General features: G+C 42.0%; 1 pseudogene; it reads right to left on the minus strand.

Annotated features, from left to right (window-relative positions):
- Window positions 1-17644: 17644 nt before the first annotated feature.
- LOC112910009 (endothelial differentiation-related factor 1 pseudogene) lies at window positions 17645-18005 on the minus strand (annotated as a pseudogene).
- Between the last annotated feature and the right edge of the window lie 692 nt (window positions 18006-18697).

Below are 18697 nucleotides of genomic sequence, written 5' to 3' on the forward strand. Positions count from 1 at the left end.
CCTCTGCCCTCTGGAAACATCTCTGATTACTTGGTTACCAACACAATGCTGTTAGAAATAATTCTTAGATTCTAGATCAGATAATACAGCTGGAATAAAAAGCCTGTCAGATTTTGAGCCTCAACCCAAGTGGCATGTGCAAAAGTGGTATTGCTTAATTTTATTTGAATAAAGTTTTCTTATAAAATCATATGGGATGAATTCAGCCTGATAGAAGCAATTTGGAATGGTTCATCCAAAGATTAGGGATGCCTCTTTACCTGCTCTGTTGATGGGAAGAATACAGGCTCTATGGAGGGTGATTTCTCTATATGTATCCACAACTTTAAAAACGCAAATACTTTTGACTCATCAATTCTTTCAGTAATTTATTCTAAAGAACAGGTTAAGAATAAGCAAAAGTATTCAGCTAAAACTATTAATTGCAACACAAGTTATATAATACCCAAAACAAGAAGACAATATAATTCAGTAAATTATAAACATCCATGCAATGGTACACTTTGCAACCAATAAAAACAATAGTATGCAATATCCAGTTCTCCACTTTCCACCACCACCAGAATGGAGAAAACAGCAAACCCATTCATATGGAAATATAAATGAAGGCAACATTTCTAGAAGACAATACTCAGCTTATAGTGAAAATTTTCAAATAGTCATACTCTTTAACCCACATACAGGAATATATACAATGGAAATAATCAGAATGATGAAAAAAGGTGAATCTATAAGAGTGTTCATCAAAGTGTAGTTTATAGTAGAAAAGCACTGGAATAAATCCAAATTCCCAAAAAGAAGAGCAGTTGGGATACACCCATGCAGTGAAACCTTATGCAACCATTACAAAACTTGAGGGTGAGAGTGGGGGAAGAGCATATTTCTCTCTTGGCTTTCATGGTATCACACAATTCTAGTTTTTCTCTATTTTGCTGGCCCTTCATCTTAGGATTCCTTTCTGGATTCTCCTCCAAATGCATAATTCTGTAGGCTTCTTGTCATGTCACTCCAAATTCTCTCAGGAGATAACCACATGCATTGCTATCACTTTACATAGTATCTCTAAGCTGACAACTCCCAAATGTATCTCTGTAGCACAGACTTGTTCTCTTGAATGAACTCAAAAGCATCTCAAATTTCTGAAAGCAAACTCACAATATTCCCCCTAAAATTTGTCTTCTACTACCTCTCTTCATTCAAGTAGCATATAATCCACCCACTTGTCCATGCCTAAAATGTGAGAGTCAAACTTATTCCATAACCAGACTATATCTAGGCTCTCCACAAATTAATTAAAAATAGAAACATGATATAGCATATAAACATGCAATATTAAACATGCAGTTAACTGGAAAGGAACCCAAATGGCCAATAAACATAGGAAAAGATGCACAAATTTCTCTACGTACAGGTAATGCAAATTAAACAGTGAAATAGTTTAAGATGTCAAACTATTATATTTTCAAAGTTAATCTTTCACACCAAGTGTGGGTGAGGATGTGGAGGAAAAGAAGCTATCATACATCACTAAAGACCTGCTTAGTGGGCAGCCCCAGTGGTGCAGTGGTTTAGTGCCGCCTGCAGCCGGCGGCGTGATCCTGGAGACCTGGGATCGAGTCCCACGTCAGGCTCCCTTCATGGAGCCTGCTTCTCCCTCTGCCTGTGTCTCTGCCTCTCTCTTTCTGTGTCTCTATGAATAAATAAAATAAAAAATCTTTAAAAAGAAAAAAGACCTACTTAGTGATACTGAGTAAAGTCACATGGTGCATACACAAGATCCATTAATTTAATTTCCATTGAGGTTCCCTTTGGGTATTTCTACATGTGCCCAAAGATAGGTATATTATGTGTATGTCCTCATGTCTTATCATGAACATTGAAAACAACACAGCATAAGTTGCAGAAGGTTTTATGATAGTAATCATAATAAAATAATAATTGCTGATATTTACCAAGTACTATGTCAGCTCCCTCACCTGTTCTTTTTTTTTTTTTTTTAAGACTTTATTTATTTGAGAGAGAGAGTAAGCGAGCATGAGTGGGGTGAGGAGCAGAGGGAGAAGCAGGCTCCCCTGCCAAGCAGGGATCTCTATATGGGGCTCAATCCCAGGACTCCAGGATCATGACCCGAGCTGAAGGCAGAAGGCAGAAGATGCCCAACCCCTGCTCAACCATCTGAGCCACCCAGATGCCCTTCTGTCACCTGTTCTAAGTGCTTTCACAAATATTAATTCATTCAATCCTCAATACAAATTTACAAGCTAGGTGCTGTTATTATCCTATTTTATAGTTGAGAACATAGATGTAAAAAGAGCTTTTCAATAAACACCTTGCCTGAAGTTGCACTACCTGTCGTATTTGGGCAACCAGGACTTTTTTTCACATATCACCTTTCACTGCTCTCTACTTTTTTTTTTTTTTACAACAGCTTTCTTTTTAATTTTTTTATTTATTTATGATAGTCACAGAGAGAGAGAGAGAGAGAGAGAGAGAGAGAGGCAGAAGCAGGCTCCATGCACTAGGAGCCCAACGTGGGATTCGATTCCGGGTCTCCAAGATCGCGCCCTGGGCCAAAGGCAGGCGCTAAACCGCTGCACCACCCAGGGATCCCTTACAACAGCTTTATGAGATAACTTATATGTCACAAAACTCATTCTAAAATTCTTTTTGAATGTACAAATGACTGGTTTTTAGTATACTCAGAGTTGGGCCATTACCACTATCTGATTTTAAAACATTTTTTGCCACCCTATAGAGAGATTCATTTGGGGTTAGATTCCTTTTGAATTCCCATATATGTTTCATCAATAGGGAAATGAACATATACACAAATGAATATTATAGGGATCCCTGGGTGGCGCAGCGGTTTGGCGCCTGCCTTTGGCCCAGGGCGCGATCCTGGAGACCCGGGATCGAATCCCACGTCGGGCTCCTGGTGCATGGAGCCTGCTTCTCCCTCTGCCTGTGTCTCTGCTTCTCTCTCTCTCACTGTGTGCCTATAATAAATGAATAAAATTTAAAAAAAAATTTAAAAAAAAACAAATGAATATTATAGAATTGTCACAATGATTCAACTAGATTCAAGGTGTTAAGTTAGGGCACTTCATGCAGTAGGTGGAGAAAAAAAAGAAACAAAACGCATGCAAACACACACCCACAGTGTGGCCCTGAATTTGACCCTATGAAGTACAGTATGATGCCATGTATGTAAAATTTTAAATATACAAAAAGCATATTATTCTGGGACATATATTTATCACAAAAATATTAAAATATAAATGAAGAGTGCCTAGGTGGCTCAGTCAGCTAAGCTGCTGACTTTGACTCAGGTCATGATCTCAAGGTCCTGAGATTGAGCCCCTCTGGCTCCCAACTTAGGGCTCATTGGGACTCTGCTTATCCCTCTGCCCCTCCCTCCACTCATGTTCTTTCTCTCTCTCAAGTAAGGAATGACATCTGACTTTTATTTTTTGTAAAGATTTTATTTCTTCATGAGAGACGCAGAGAGAGAGAGGCACTAAGAGTAACCCTAAGGGATCTCCTGTATTCCAGATTCTTTCTAACTTTCACTGTGGAGGTAAGTCCCATTTCTCCTTGGTTGTCAGAATCAATTACCCCAGCCAATATTGTAACTCCCTTTTTTACCTGTTGCCTTAGAATCATGAGGAGCCTAGGCGACTATTCGACAATCTTAACTTGCAATTCAGTTGAATCATTGTTGTGTCTACATTAGAAGAAACAAGACCTTTTGGAAATCCTTTTGGAACTAAGACCTCTAAGCGAGGAAAGCATAAGGTCACAGAGACAGGAAGAAAAATGCTAGAGTCACTTGGGGGTGATACTGAGTAGAGCAACTCCCATTTCAACTCCTTGATCTACAGACCCGTGGATCCTGGATGAGGGAGAAACAGCACCATATATTTACTGGGCACTGACTCAAAATATAAACAACCCTGAGAACCTTACCCCAGTCCTTCGAGGTGTGACCCCTAACTGGCACTGTAACTGAGTCCTCAAATGGCCATTACATCAAGTCAGTTGCTTCAGGAAAGTAGGAAACATGGTAAGACAAGAGACTTCCATGAGCATGGGTCAACTGCCATACTTTATTTGCTAGAAAATGGGTTCCTTTATCAGAAGCAAAGCTGTGTGGAATACCATGACAGTGGATAAAGATATTCTGTAAGTCCACAAAGGGAAGTTTTGGCAGAATAATAATTATAATGATGATGATGATGATGATGATGATAACAACAACAACAGCAGCAGCAGCAGCAGCAGAGAAGGCAAATCTGTACCTATAGTATCTATTTTAGTAAAAACAAAACACTGCTTGTCCATGAGAGAAGGAGTCTAATGTAATCGACCTGCCTCCAGGTAGCTGGCTGATCACTCCAGGGAATGATGCCATACTGGGGATTCAGTATTGGTCTCTGCTGCTGGCAGATTGGGCACTCATGTGTAGCTATAGCCAGGATAGTCTTGGTGAGTGGAAATCCATGGTTCACTGCCACCATAGCCACTTTGTTCATGAGCCCACTAGGTGATAACAGGAGTGGCTGACGAAAGAAGCTGACTAGTTAGTATCCATAGATGGGCCATCCTATTGACTTGATTATGAAAATCCTCTGCTGATGGAGTGACTGGGTGGCTCAGTGGTTGAGCATCTGCCTTTGGTTCAGGTCGTGGTCTCAGGGTCCTGGGATTGAGTCCCGTACTGGGCTCCCTGCAGGAGCCTGCTTCTCCCTCTGCCTGCATCTCTGTCTCTGTCTCTGTCTCTGTCTCTCATGAGTGAATGAATAAAATCTTTTAAAAAAAAAAAGAAAAAAGAAAACCCTCTGCTGAGATCACTCTTTGTTGAGCATTCACATGGCCTACAAATACCTTCATATTTTTCACCCATCTAAGAGAGATCTATCCATACCCATTCCCCAAACTTCCTCATCACCAATTTTGCAATCATATTCCTTCCAAGTCCTTGACAATCCAGCCAAATTATTGACAACATCCCATGAATCAGTATATAATCAAATATCTGGCCGTTTCTCCTTTAAAGCAAAATGAACAATCAGATACACTGCTTGGAAGTTCTGTTCACTGGGAGGATTTCCCTTCACCACTCTCCTTCAGGGATGTTACAGAAAAGGGCTGTCATGCTGCAGTTGTCCACTTTCCAGTGATGCCTGCCTGTTGTGCAGAACCACCTGAAAACAAGACTTGAGTCTTCTCTGTCTCTGTACAAGCTCTGATCATAGAGAACTCCCAATGAAGCCATACATGCAGGCTTGGGAAAAGAAGGTATTGTAGTAGGAGTCAGGGCTGTGGGCATTTGAGCCATTTTTTCATGTAATCTGTGCACTCAGGGCCTGCTTGGGCATGATCTCATATATACCACTTCCATGATGGATGTGCTTCTGTACACACCCAACTTCATAACTTACTGGATCGGATAACACCCAGTTCATGATAAGCAACTCAGGTTGTGTGGTAATTTGGTGGCCCATAGTTAAGCATTCTCTATTAAGGCCCAGTACCAGGACAAAAGCTATTTCTCAAAAAGGAGAATAGTTATCTGAAGATGAAAGCAGGAGGCCAGTTGGTTCTTGGGATGGGCCAGCCCTTCCACTGCATTTAGAACAAAATTCAGACTTCACTGCATGACCTACAGGATGTTTCAAGAGCTCCTCCAACCTTCCTTGCCAATCTCTGCTCAGGCCACTCTCATGGCAGTCTATGGGATCACACTAATGAATGAACAGAAAATAAAGATCCATGACTTAAGCATTCATGAGAGGGTCAGAGCAGAGGTGGAAATTGTTCTTGAGGTCTTAACCTCTAGAGCAGGGATAGAGTCACACAAGAAGTAGGACAGAAATCTCAATGACTTAACAATTGTTGGCCTTTGGCTGCATAGATAGCACCCTTACCCACCTTCTCCACCTATATTGCATGTACAGTATAGCTTTTCCCTCACAATGAAGCAAAGACAAACTCTCTAAAGAGACAGAAACTTTTTCATGGCATGGATGAGAGTTCTCAAAGTTGATTATTAGAATGCAAATGGTAATATTTTGTAGATCTCTATTGCCATAACATGCCACAGACTCCCAGTGCTTCCTTTGCTACTGGAGTCACAAACATCTTTCAATCTAGCCCAAATTAGAAAGCCAAATCCAGAAACCCTGGAACAAGAAATTGGCATTCCAGTTCCAGAATAGGGCTTCCCCTTTTGGGCAGTGTATTTGTGTGTCTGTGTGTATTCGTGCACCTGGGTATGTGTGTGCACAATTGCCAACACAGCCTCTCCTCTACCAACCCCAGTACCAAGCCCCCTAATGAGAAGCCTTCCCATAAATATTTAAATGGACTTCAAAGTCAATTCTCTTGACTGGGAAAATATCAGGAACATCAGAGGAGGGCAGCCCAGGTGGCTCAGCAGTTTAGCATTGCCTTCGGCTCAGGGCGTGATCCTGGAGACCTGGGATTGAGTCCCACGTCAGACACCCTGCATGGAACCTGCTTCTCCCTCTGCCTGTGTCTCTGCCTCTCTCTCTCTCTCTCATGAATAAAAAAATTAAACAAAAATTTTTTAAAGGAACATCAGAGAGGGCAGCTCCAGTCGCGCAGCGGTTTAGCGCCGCCTGCAGACCAGGACGTGATCCTGGAGTCCCTGGATCGAGTCCCACGTCGGGCTCTCTGTATAGTGCCTGCTTCTGTCTCTGCCTCTCTCTCTCTCTGCGTCTCTATGAATAAATAAATAAAATCTTTAAAAAAAAAAAAAAGGAACATCAGAGGAAGCCACCACTAGCTACCTTTATTAATCATCATGTTACATATTATGGTTACCCAAAAGAAGGTAAGTGCTATAAACCTTAACAGTTTAAAGTTAATGTTATTACCATATGTGTTTGGAAATAATAAGATGGTAAGAGGTCAAAATTTGATTTTTTATTTAGTGGGTAATGAAGAGATACTGTCTCAGTTGGATGGATTAACACAGGGTTATTTAAGAATATTACACAAGGTGAGGGCAGCCCGGGTGGTTCAGCGGTTTAGCGCCTGCCTTTGGCCCAGGACGTGATCCTGGAGACCCAGGATCGAGGCCCGCGTTGGGCTCCCTGTGTGGAGCCTGCTTCTCCCTCTGCCTGTGTCTCTGCCTCTCTCTCTCTCTCTCTATCATAAATAAATAAAAATTAAAAAAAAAAAAGAGTATTACACAAGGTGGGATGCCTGGGTGGCTCATCTGTTGAGCATCTGCCTTTAGCTCACGGCGTGATCTTGGCGTCTGGGATCAAATCCTGCATTAGGCTCCTTGTGGAAAGCCTACTTCTCCCTTTGCCTCGCTCTCTCTCTCTGTTTTTCATGAAAAGATAAATAAAATCTTTTTTTTTTAAAAGAATATTACACAAGGTAACTAATAATGAGTTTAGCTCGCTGTGTAAAACTGGTTGTATACATTTTATCCTCTTCCCATCCTGCATCATCTGATGTTAAGGAAATTGTATGGTGTTGCATTCTCAATTTGACCAGTGTTCCTAATTCCTTTATTTCTACTACAGCTTTAGGCATCCTGTAGGTATCTGGCAAATATCAATGAGAGTGAGAGATTGGGAAATGGTCTCACACCATGGAAGTTGGCCTTCAAGACTGCTCCCAGTGATTTCTGCTTCCTGGTCTTCATAGTCTTTTCAAGTTCCCTCTCACACTGTACTAAGGCAGGTGTGTATGATTACTAGCACACAGACAACAGATGGTATGAAACTTCTTAGTTTATTTTTTATTTTTTTTTATTTTTATTTTTACATTTTATTTTATTTATTTATGATAGGCACACAGTGAGAGAGAGAGAGGCAGAGACACAGGCAGAGGGAGAAGCAGGCTCCATGCACCGGGAGCCCGACGTGGAACTCAATCCCGAGTCCCCAGGATCGCGCCCTGGGCCAAAGGCAGGCGCCAAACCGCTGCGCCACCCAGGGATCCCTAAGATTAGTTTAAAAGACACTGTGGCTTCCATCTTGCTCTTTCTCCCTTATTTTTGCTCAGCGGTGGGGGGTGGTGATGGGGGCAAGCTGCCACATTATGAGCAGCCCTAATAGCCCATGTGATGAGGACCTGAGGCCTGCTAGCAACAGGGAAATAAACTTGGAAAGGATTCTTTATCCCCAGTGGATGGGATGCTGCCATCTTGAGATGTCAGATGACTGCAACTGATGGACTGAGGCAGAAATACCAAGCCACACTGCTCTGATTTCTGACCCTCAGAAGCTGTGGAGGAAAACAGATGCTTGTGTGTATGTGTGTGTGCGTGTGCTAATTTGTTACATAGCAATAATTAAACATGCACTAAACTAGTTATCAGACATCTTACCAGGGTAAGGAATGCCCTAAGCCAACACCTCATGAAAATTCTGTTGACTTGGCTGGCTCCCAAGCAACAGTTGTGATGTCATCAGTTAGAACCCTAACTTAGGAGGATCTTGCCAACCACTTGACAGGAAATCCCAAAGCAAAGGGGACTTTTCAGGTGAGCACATCTATGTCTGCTTTCCTCTTTAGTTTCCCAAATAAAGTGAATAATCCAGGGATCTTCAAACCAAAATTGATTCTTACATTCTTTATGTCCACTGATATATTTTAAATGGCAATTTCAACTGGTTACTGCCAATTAGAGCGGATCATTCCCATTTCAATCCTGGGACTTCTTTCAGTTTGGGGGCCTCAACCCCAGAGGAATGTGCAAGAAATGTTTCTTATTTTTAACAATTTTTATATAGGGTTACAAAATTGACTGGTATAAGATACTAGAAAATCATTAATAATATTATTGAAATGAATAGCTCTGTAAGCAAAAATCCCCATTTTATAAAGCTAGGCTATAAAATATTTCATGAAAATATCAGGATGCGTATTTGAAAAAGCAGATCTTACTTATTAATGCCTTCCAGTTTCCATCCAATGAGTCATGTAATGTAGACCTAGAACAGGTTTCGGGTAGCAGTTTTTTAAGCTCTTTTGAGACTAAACAACGAAATACTGCACTATTTAAAATGTCTTTTAATATTCTTTTGGGAATTTCCCAATAATATTTTTATGTTCATATTCCCATAATCCCCAATTCTTCGCCCCTTAATCCCTTAATGGTGGATTTTATCTTCCAAACTACTCAAACGCCATTTATAAGTGTTGGCACTCAAATGGATAGAAATGCAATTTTTAGTCATTTTAAAGTTATTATATAAGGAATATGTTTATTCTATATCCCCCTCCAAAACACATGAATGAGAATAAAGTTCTATTTTACCATAACTCCCATAAATCCCCGTCCCCCTTCCCTCCCTAGTCACTGTTATCAGTTTAGTGTACATTATTCTGTTTTTTCTTCTATTCGCTTACATAGATAGGTACCACAGTAAAACAGCATCGTTTCGAGGGCCTGTTTTTGCCTAAAAGAATGACTAAATACGTATTGTTCTGCAACATGCATTTTGTTCTCCTCTCCAAAATACGTCCTGGGGAACTTCCAATGTTCGTACAAACAGTATTCCATAACTGGGTCCAGCCATTCCCCTAACTGAAGGGGAAATTAGGCGTCTCCAATAGGTCAGTATTCCAGACAACCTGAAAAACCACCTCTGTATCCAGTTTTTTTACAGGGACTTCTGCCACTAGTAGCTGTGATTTTAAACACAGTCTTTAACCTGTGTCTCAGCTTCTTGGTCGAGAAGATTCTACTACCACCCAACCTTACGGGATCGCGGTAAGGATTAAACCCATCGATATATGTATGGCCAGCTCGTTTTAACAGTCAGCAGCGTTATCTTCTTTGGTTAGGTCCGATCCTTTGGTCTTGGCTCTTAGGAGACTGGACTCTAGCTTGCATGCGCTGAGCGTGACCTTCCAAATCAGAGTTAAGTCTGAGGCTGGTGGGAGTGCCTGCCTCCGACAACCTTTATTCTCCCGCTTTAAAGTGCGATTTTCTGACGGTTTCGGCTTCTCTTTCCAATGGTTAACCGGGGTGAGCTCCACAAGCATCCTCCAACATCCTACTCTTGGTCCACAAGCCGTTCCCTTTACTGGGATATCCAACCTGGCTCCTCGCCACCACGCCCGGGGCCCGAGCCCTCTGCCGAGCCGCCCTCCGCCACGCGCTCCCGAGTCCCACAGCTACCTCCCAGCATCTCCGACCGCGCACCCCGGCCGCCGCCAAAGCACCCGGCAGCCAAGGGTTTTCTAAACCCGAACGCGCGCCTTTCGCCACCGGATCCGGAAGTATCTCCTAGCGAAGCGGAAGACCCGCCCCAGCCTCCCGCGCGCGGCTGGCGGGGGGCCGGCCCTGCCTGAGGCTCCTCCCCTCCTCTTCCCAGAAGGAGGGGATGGACTGGCCCGGCGCGGGCGTACCCCTGGCGCAGGCGCGCTGGTGGACTTGGTCCTGGGGCGGTGGCCTGTGGGGCGTGGACATTGGGTTCCTGCCACGCCCCGAGGGGGGACCCCAGCCTGCGCCCCTGGACGCCCCTCTGGGCGGTCTTCGACAAGGTCTGAAGCTCCGCCTGATGATCACAGCCAATCTCGGTCTTCCCCCCAAGAAGTAAGCAGTTTATCTGTCCAGCATCCTGGTATTTATATTGATTAGCACACACGTGTATATATAGGTTGCGGATCAATACACAAAATACCATATCGTAAGGTGGTAAAACACAGACTCTAAGTAATAATGTGAGGACATATGTGTGGGTACGTATAACTATATATACATATATGTAAATACACGAAATATACTTTTATTATACATAGGAATACATGTGCTTATATGTGCATATATACATATGATTGTATTTATATACACACAAACCTCAATAAATATATTTATTTATATACTATGCAACTCCAGTCTATAAAAATTTATTTATTTAAAGATTTTTTTAAGGTTTTATTTATTTATTTGAGAGAGAGAGAACACAAGTAGGTGAGCGGCAGAGAGAGAGAGAGGAAGAAGCAGACTCCACACTTAGCAGGGACCAGGGAATCATGACCTGAGCTGAAGGCAAACGCCTAACTTCTGAGCCACCCAGGCATCCCAAGATTTTTTTAAGTAATCTCTAAACCCAATGTGGGGCTCCAACTCACTATCCTCAGATCAAGAGCCACATACTCCACTGACTGGGCCAGCCAGATGCCCCAATATATATAAATATTTTCTATGTATATGTACATATATATACATATGTATTTATGTTCATATATACATACACATACCCCTACAGAAAATACATATTATTTAGGATTTGTGGGTTTTTTAAAAGATTTTATTTATTCATTCATGAGAGACACACAGGGATAGGCAGAGACATAGGCAGAGAAAGAAACAGGCTCCATGCAGGAAGCCCAATGTGTGACTTGATCTCGGGACTCCAAGATCATGCCCTGGGCTGAAGGCTGGTACTCAACTGCTGAGCCACCCAGGGATCCCAGGATTTGTGTTCTTATTGCCCTACAAGATGCTACTTTACATATCGACCTGCAACTTACTTTTTTCTCTGGCTCTTTGAGAACCCTCCCCCTTAAAGTAGGTCTATTCTTCTTCTTCCTTCTCCTCCTCCTCCTCCTCCTCCTCCTCCTCCTCCTCCTCCTCCTCTTCTTTTCCGTTTGTTTCATGGTGTTTCTCAACTGGCCTATTCAGAGCTATTGTGGGAGTGGTTAGGAACCAGTAGGAAATATTTTAGGATCTCTGGCAAAGGTGGTACTGGTGGGTTAAAATAGTTTCTTAACTTCCTGCCTCATTTTCCTAGCTGTAACATGGAATTATTAATGGTACCAAACTCCCAAGCTGGTTGTAGGTCCTCATGAGTTAAGGCATATAAATTACACAGAAGTACTTGATCCTTTGTATCTTTCAATAACTTTTATTCCTTGTTTGTATTTTGCCTTGTTAGAGATGATGCTTTCGGCTTTCTCCCTAAGGACGTTTGATTCTTTTTTTTTTTTTTTTAAGATTTTATTTATTTATTCTTGCGAGACACAGAGAGAGAGGCAGAGACACAGACAGAGGGAGAAGCAGGCTCTCCATGCAGGGAGCCTGATGTGGGACTGGATCCCGGGCCTCCAGGACCACGCTCTGGGCCAAAGGCAGGCGCTAAACCGCTGAGCCACCCAGGCATCCCAGGACGTTTGATTCTATCTGCCAGACATTAAAGGACATCACTCAGACCAGGAATCACGAAGCCCAAGGAATGATCTCTCCTTCGGTCTTCCTTTTTTATCCAGCCTTACTCTGGGATATTTTTCTGAGCTGAGGAGGCCACCAGGCTCTCCAAACCCTCACTCCCACATCTGCTGTTCCACCTGTGTTCCGCACTGCCTGCTCCAGCCCCCATTTCACCTGGTTCTTTGCTACCCATCTTTCTCAAGTCTCCTTCGCACCTCTTTCCCTTCCTAACCTGACAGTGCAAGAACTCTTGATGTCTGACCAATCATTTTTTTTCTCTCACTTATTGCAAACTCATAAAGAAGACCCTGCAGTTAAATGTGTTAATGAATGAGTTTATTGCTCAGAGGAACACTTAAAACATTTTAATGCTGGAATGACTCCTCTTAATAAATTCTTAACATAAAAGTGTAAGGACGGGATCCCTGGGTGGCACAGCGGTTTGGCGCCTGCCTTTGGCCCAGGGCGCGATCCTGGAGACCCGGGATCGAATCCCACGTCGGGCTCCTGGTGCATGGAGCCTGCTTCTCCCTCTGCCTGTGTCTCTGCCTCTCTCTCTGTATGACTATCATAAAAAAAAAAAAGTGTAAGGACACGTTTGTGAAAAGGAACTTCGTATTATTTATTACCTACCCGTTCCCGGTAGCTGTACAATGTAGCTTCTCCTGGAGCAAACACATTAAATTTGCTGGCTAGGAATCCTAGAACGAACCTCTAAAGTTTTACACTGTTGAAATTTTTTTTGGTATATTATCTTTTATAATTACCTCTAAGCATTTTCTTTGTTATGCTCACCAATGCCTTAAGGGTGCATTTCTGGAATCAAAACACTTGCCTTCTCAAGGTTAGTTTAGATGAATAGAGTGAAAGCCAAAACAAAATCAGATCTTTGGCCAAACAAAATTTTTATTAATACTACTATACAAGGAATATGTAAACTCTTCTGGGAAAAATTAAAACATAGCATTTAAGTCAAGTTCCATTTGACTATACTCTAGCCCATCTTCTTTTCCCTTTTGAGAATTAAGCGCTTCTCATTTTCTATTTGTCCAAATCTCTTTCTATTCATTTACATGCATAGACATATTCCCATAGAAAGCATATAATATTTTGGACTTTAGTTTTTGAATTCTTACTACATATTGTATGTGTTGTTCAAAAACTTGCTTTTTCAGTCAATGATTTTACTTCAGGAACTTTTTTATTCCTGCCTTTTAAATACTAACATGCAGAGCTTCTATAACAGAGTTGGACACAGTTGAAGAATATTTTCAGATATACCAGGAAAGATGGATTTCTATTGCCCACGATGCCCTCTTTCTGACTACCATTGCCACCTTTTATGCCAATGACTCCACCCCATTCATTTGCCTGGTGGCACTTTCCTGGTTTTATTTGTTTTTAAGCCATTCCCTTTTCATTTTTGGTAAAATGGGCATCTAATTCTCTCTCATAGTGTTTTTTAACATAATTAATGAGTTAGCATGTGTAAAGTCATATAGATTATATAGAGGATGTACTTTGTATACAATAGTATCACAATAGCATATGCTATTAATATATTATTTGATTAGCTCTAATGTACTTATTACCTTGTAAGCAACTCTTGGAGACTTCATCCCATCACAGACGCTGATTGACAGCACTGAGATCAGAGAAACCATCCCGGTAATAGCAAAACTTATTTAATTCTTCTTTATTGTACTAAGCTGAGACATTTTTCAGAAAGAGTTATGGATTTTCTCCAAGAGCTCCTGAAGATAATCTGCATACTGAGCTCTTTCTCTCTTTCTTCCCTTACTGTCTTTTTGTTAAGATTTTATTTATATTTGAGAATGAAAGATGGCAAAAGAGCATGAGTGGGATGTAGGGGGAAAGGGAGAAGCAGACTCCCCACTGAGCTGGGAGCCTGATGTGGGGCTTGATCCCAGGACTCTGGGATCATGACCTGAGCCAAAGGCAGATGCTTAACTGACTGAGCCACCCAGGTGCTCCCCCTTATTGTCTTTTATTTCAGCCTTTATGTATGCTGTCCTGTCTACCTAGAAAATCCCCTCTGTCTCAAGCCCCCATTTCCAGTTTTACAGTAAATCTGTATATGTACAGTTTAATGTTGAAGAATATATGTTCTGACACTAATTGTGAGGTTATGAACAAAGTAATTAACCTCTGATCTGTAAAATTGAAATATTATACCTACTTCATAGTCTTGTTGTACACAATAAATGAGTTAATATATTTAAATCATAAAGAAGAGGTGCCTGGGGCATAGGAACCTCTCAACCATTTGCTGGTATTAATAACTCTTCCTAATGATGATTCTTCATCTTTGCTCCTAGGAGGCTGATCTTTCCTGCCACCACTGGGTGACATCCGCTCAGATACTCTGACCCTGGTGGTAGTGTTCATTGGTCTTTTGCCATTAGAACCCAGGCAGAAAGATTTCTTCTGCAAGTGTGTGATTTTGTGTCTTCATTTCTCATTAAGGTGAGTTAGACATTATGCTTCCCTTCTCCCCTGGTTTTCCCCCCACCCCCACACCTCTCCTGGAAACCTAAGAACATAAATGTTGAATGTGGTATGGTAAAGTTAGTGCAGCCACAGGAGGAAACAAATATGAGGCTTGGAAGGAAGAAATCTGTTGTACTCACAGGTCCCAGAGAGGGGGAGTCACCACATGCCATGCAGGGCCATAGGGGAAGCCCCAGGTGTTGGTCAGGTGGCAGAAGACCAGAGTGAGGGGAAAGCATGAGCCAGGATCTTTTTTGGGGTTTCCACTCTGCATGGAGTCAGCAGTTTAGGATTGGCTAATTGGAATAATTCCAGGAGGCTTTGGGCTATTGGGGTGGTCTCTAGTTGGCTGGTACCTAGCCCTGGATGATTAAGGGCAGAGGAAATATTGGCTTGTATGTTATCATTAGATAAGGAGGTGGCTGGGTCTGTATACTTGGGATTGGTTGGTTTGCACTGGTTGATCAAGCACTTTGCTATCTTTAAGATTTGGCTATCCCAGCCCTGGCAGGGACAGTCTCTACAGGCCAGCAAGCTTTTTAAGATGTGAGAGCATCATAAGATATAGACCATTTAAAAACAGGATTACTAAATGCAAATCTGGTTCCTTCTGACCAGAACATTCCTCTGCCTCAGCCCCACTTCACCTGACTTCCTATTACTTATCACTCAGGTCTGTAATGAAATGTGACATGTTGCATTTACACATAACATATTACCTCCCTCCCTTTATATTAGTTTGCTAGGGCTGCCATAACAAATTGCCACAGACTGGAAGCCTTAAGTAGGATAAATGAATCCTCTTACAGTTCTGGATTCTGAAAGCCCAAGGTCAGAGTGTGAACAGGGTTGGTTCCTCTGAGGCTGTGAGGGAAAGTCTGTTCCATGTGTCTCTCCCAGCTTCTGGTGATTTGCTGGCCATCACTCATGTTCCCATGGACTATAGAAGCATCACCCCAATCTCTGCCTTCATCTTCACATGGTGTTCTCCCATGAGAGTATGTCTGTGTCTGAATTCCCCCTTTTTATAAAGACAGTCATTGGATTAAGGCCCTCATTAAGGACCTCATTTTTTAAAAGATTTATTTCTTTATTTATGAGAGAGAGAGAGAGAGAAAGGCAGAGACACAGGAGGAGGGAGAAGCAGGCTTTATGCCAGGAGCCTGACACGGGACTTGATCCCGGGACTCCAGGATTGCTCCCTGGGCCAAAGGCAGGCGCTAAACTGCTGAGCCACCCAGGGATCCCCAAGGACCTCATTTTTAAAGAACTTGATTGCTTCTGTAAAGACCCTGTATCCAAATAAGGTCCCATTCTCAGGTAGTGGGAGTTAGGACACCAACATATTTTAGGAGGACACGATTCAGTCCATAATGCTCCCCTCACAGTTCTCCCTTCATCCCCCTATGTTAGGGCCCTCCATTCTGCACTTTCCTAGTGCCTGTATCCACACCCCAGAGCCCTAAGCACACTTTATTGTAGATGTTACTTAAAAAAAAAAAGATTTTATTTATTTATTCATGACAGAGAGAGAGAGAGAGAGAGAGAGAGAGAGAGAGACAGGCAGAGGGAGAAGCAGGCTCCATGCAGGGAGCCTGACATAGGACTCAATCCCAGGTCTCCAGGATCACACCCCTGGGCTGAAGGTGGCGCTAAACTGCTGAGCCACCTGGGCTGTGCTAGATGTTACTTTTTGGAGGCAATTCTACTTCTTTCCTACCCAAATATGTCTCTGACTCCTCATTTTTCTCTGTGTCATACACACACTTATATGCTCAAGGGACACACTTAATGGAAAATTGATGAGTGAATAAAAGCATGAAGTGTTGGGGGATTGGGGAGAGAAGATTGCTTGTGTGCATAGCTGTAATCATAATTTAATGTTTATAGTCCAGAGAGCCATTTACAACATTTTCACTAACTTCCGGAAGGAATCCTCTTGGGATTCATTACATTACACTCATAACTTAATTAAAAGGTATTATATATTTAGTTTATAACCAATTTATTATGTTCCAGGAAGAACTCTTTGCAGTTTTATCACAGTCACAATCTAATTTGGGGACACATGATACTGGTTCAATATTGAGTTATAACCATGGCATTTGACATGTTTCCCTTGGTTATGTTTGATCACATTCTTCATTTAAGGCCTGTGAGTTATTTCAGTTTGTTATTTATTATTTGCTATTTTGTTTCAGCTACTGTGATGAGAGTCACTGCTCATAACATGTTCTAAGTTGTTCTTGTTGATTTATGGAGATCATTTGATTTATGTACGTGTCTTTTTAAAAAATATTTTATTTATTTATTCATGAGAGAGACACACACAGAAAGGTAGAGACACAGGCAGAGGGAGAAGCAGGCTCCTTGCAGGAAGCCTGATGTGGGACTTGATCCCTGGTCTCCAGGATCATGCCCTGGGACGAAGGCAGCACTAAACTGCTGAGCCACCCTGGCTGCCCCTGATTTATATATGTATCTTTTTTTTTAAATATATGTATGTGTCTTTTTAAATCAGCTAACATTTTAGACTCTAATTGGGTTTCTATTGATTATTTTGATTCTCTCTCTCATTTTATTTTTATTCTTGTGTTTCTACATTGGACCAAAACACAAGAACCATATGTAATCATTATGGTAATAACACACATTATGGTTTTATTCCTGAATAGATAGAAGTTATTTTATTTATTTACTTACTTATTTTTTACTCTGCAAGGTTGTTTGTATGACACTGGGTATGGTAGGGAGGGTTCCTGGGTAGGGCTAATGCCCCATGTTCCACTCAGCCACGTGAAGAGAACCATGCTAGAGCTGGTGGTCAAGGGCAACCAGCCAGATGAGATCAGAGGGAACATACTGATTTCCAAGTTTTGTGTTCATTTTGCCCTTGGCCCCTTTTTTGGTTGGCTTCCTAGTATCCTACCCTCAGAACTTGAAGCCAATAGCTCTTTGGATTTTGCCCAGAACTTGGTTATTAGGAATGGCCTGTCCACTCTTGTAGTCCACTATGCCCTGAAGCTTTTCATTAATTTTCATCGCCAAGTCTTTCTGAGTCAGCCCCTTGCTCTGCTGGCCCTGCTGGATCACCTTGCCCACCTCTAGGGTCACCTGATGATGATCCAGCTTGGCCATAGTCTTGGTGATCAAATGCTGTTTGTTCTGGTCAGCAGCCCATTCTTGGAAATCTCCACATCTTCTCCTCATCTCTGAGCTGCTAAGATGGTCTGCTTGGATTTAGGGCCTTTCTTCACAGGACTGTCACCATGTCCCAGTTGTTCTTGGCCATGGCAGTCATGCAGGTCTGGCTGTCCATCTGGTGGCTCTGGGGCAACTGCTCGAGAACTGGACCTGCAATGTTCCCTCACTGCTTGGCTGCTTCGTGATAGAAGTTATTTTAAATTTAAGATGTTACATGATCCTTTGTATGGTATGTTTCCTCTCCTTCCTTTGAAAGTTCATGCCATTATGCATCACCACTCTTTTCTGCATTTGTCTTCTGACTTCCATATCATCTCCTTATGTTCATGGGAAGGCTACAGTCCCCAACTCTGTTTTAGCCATCCTTCTCTTCAAATGAAATGATTACTCTCAATTTTAATAACAAAACAATGCAAAGTCACTTTGGTGTGTATAGTTTCCACAATTTTCTCAAGAAAGTGGGGAAAATGGTGTATCAGAATTAATGGCTCCTTGAACTCTCTGAAGACTCCCAGTGACCACAATTCTCATATTTTTCATGTGTAACACTTATATATTATGTCCAAGCAAAAAATTAGCATTAAAAAAATTCTTAAGAGTGATGTCAGCAAAAATGGTAGAGTACAGATTTCCAGGGGCTCTCTCTCCCCATAACACTGAAAATCTCCCTTAACGCTGAAAATCCTGGTAAAAACTGTCAGAATCAACTTTATCAAAACTCTAGAAGATAGTCAAAGATTTATTTTTTTAAGATTGATTGATTGATTGATTGATTGATTG

Source organism: Vulpes vulpes, chromosome 3 (assembly GCF_048418805.1).
Source record: "Vulpes vulpes isolate BD-2025 chromosome 3, VulVul3, whole genome shotgun sequence".
NCBI lineage: Eukaryota > Metazoa > Chordata > Mammalia > Carnivora > Canidae > Vulpes > Vulpes vulpes.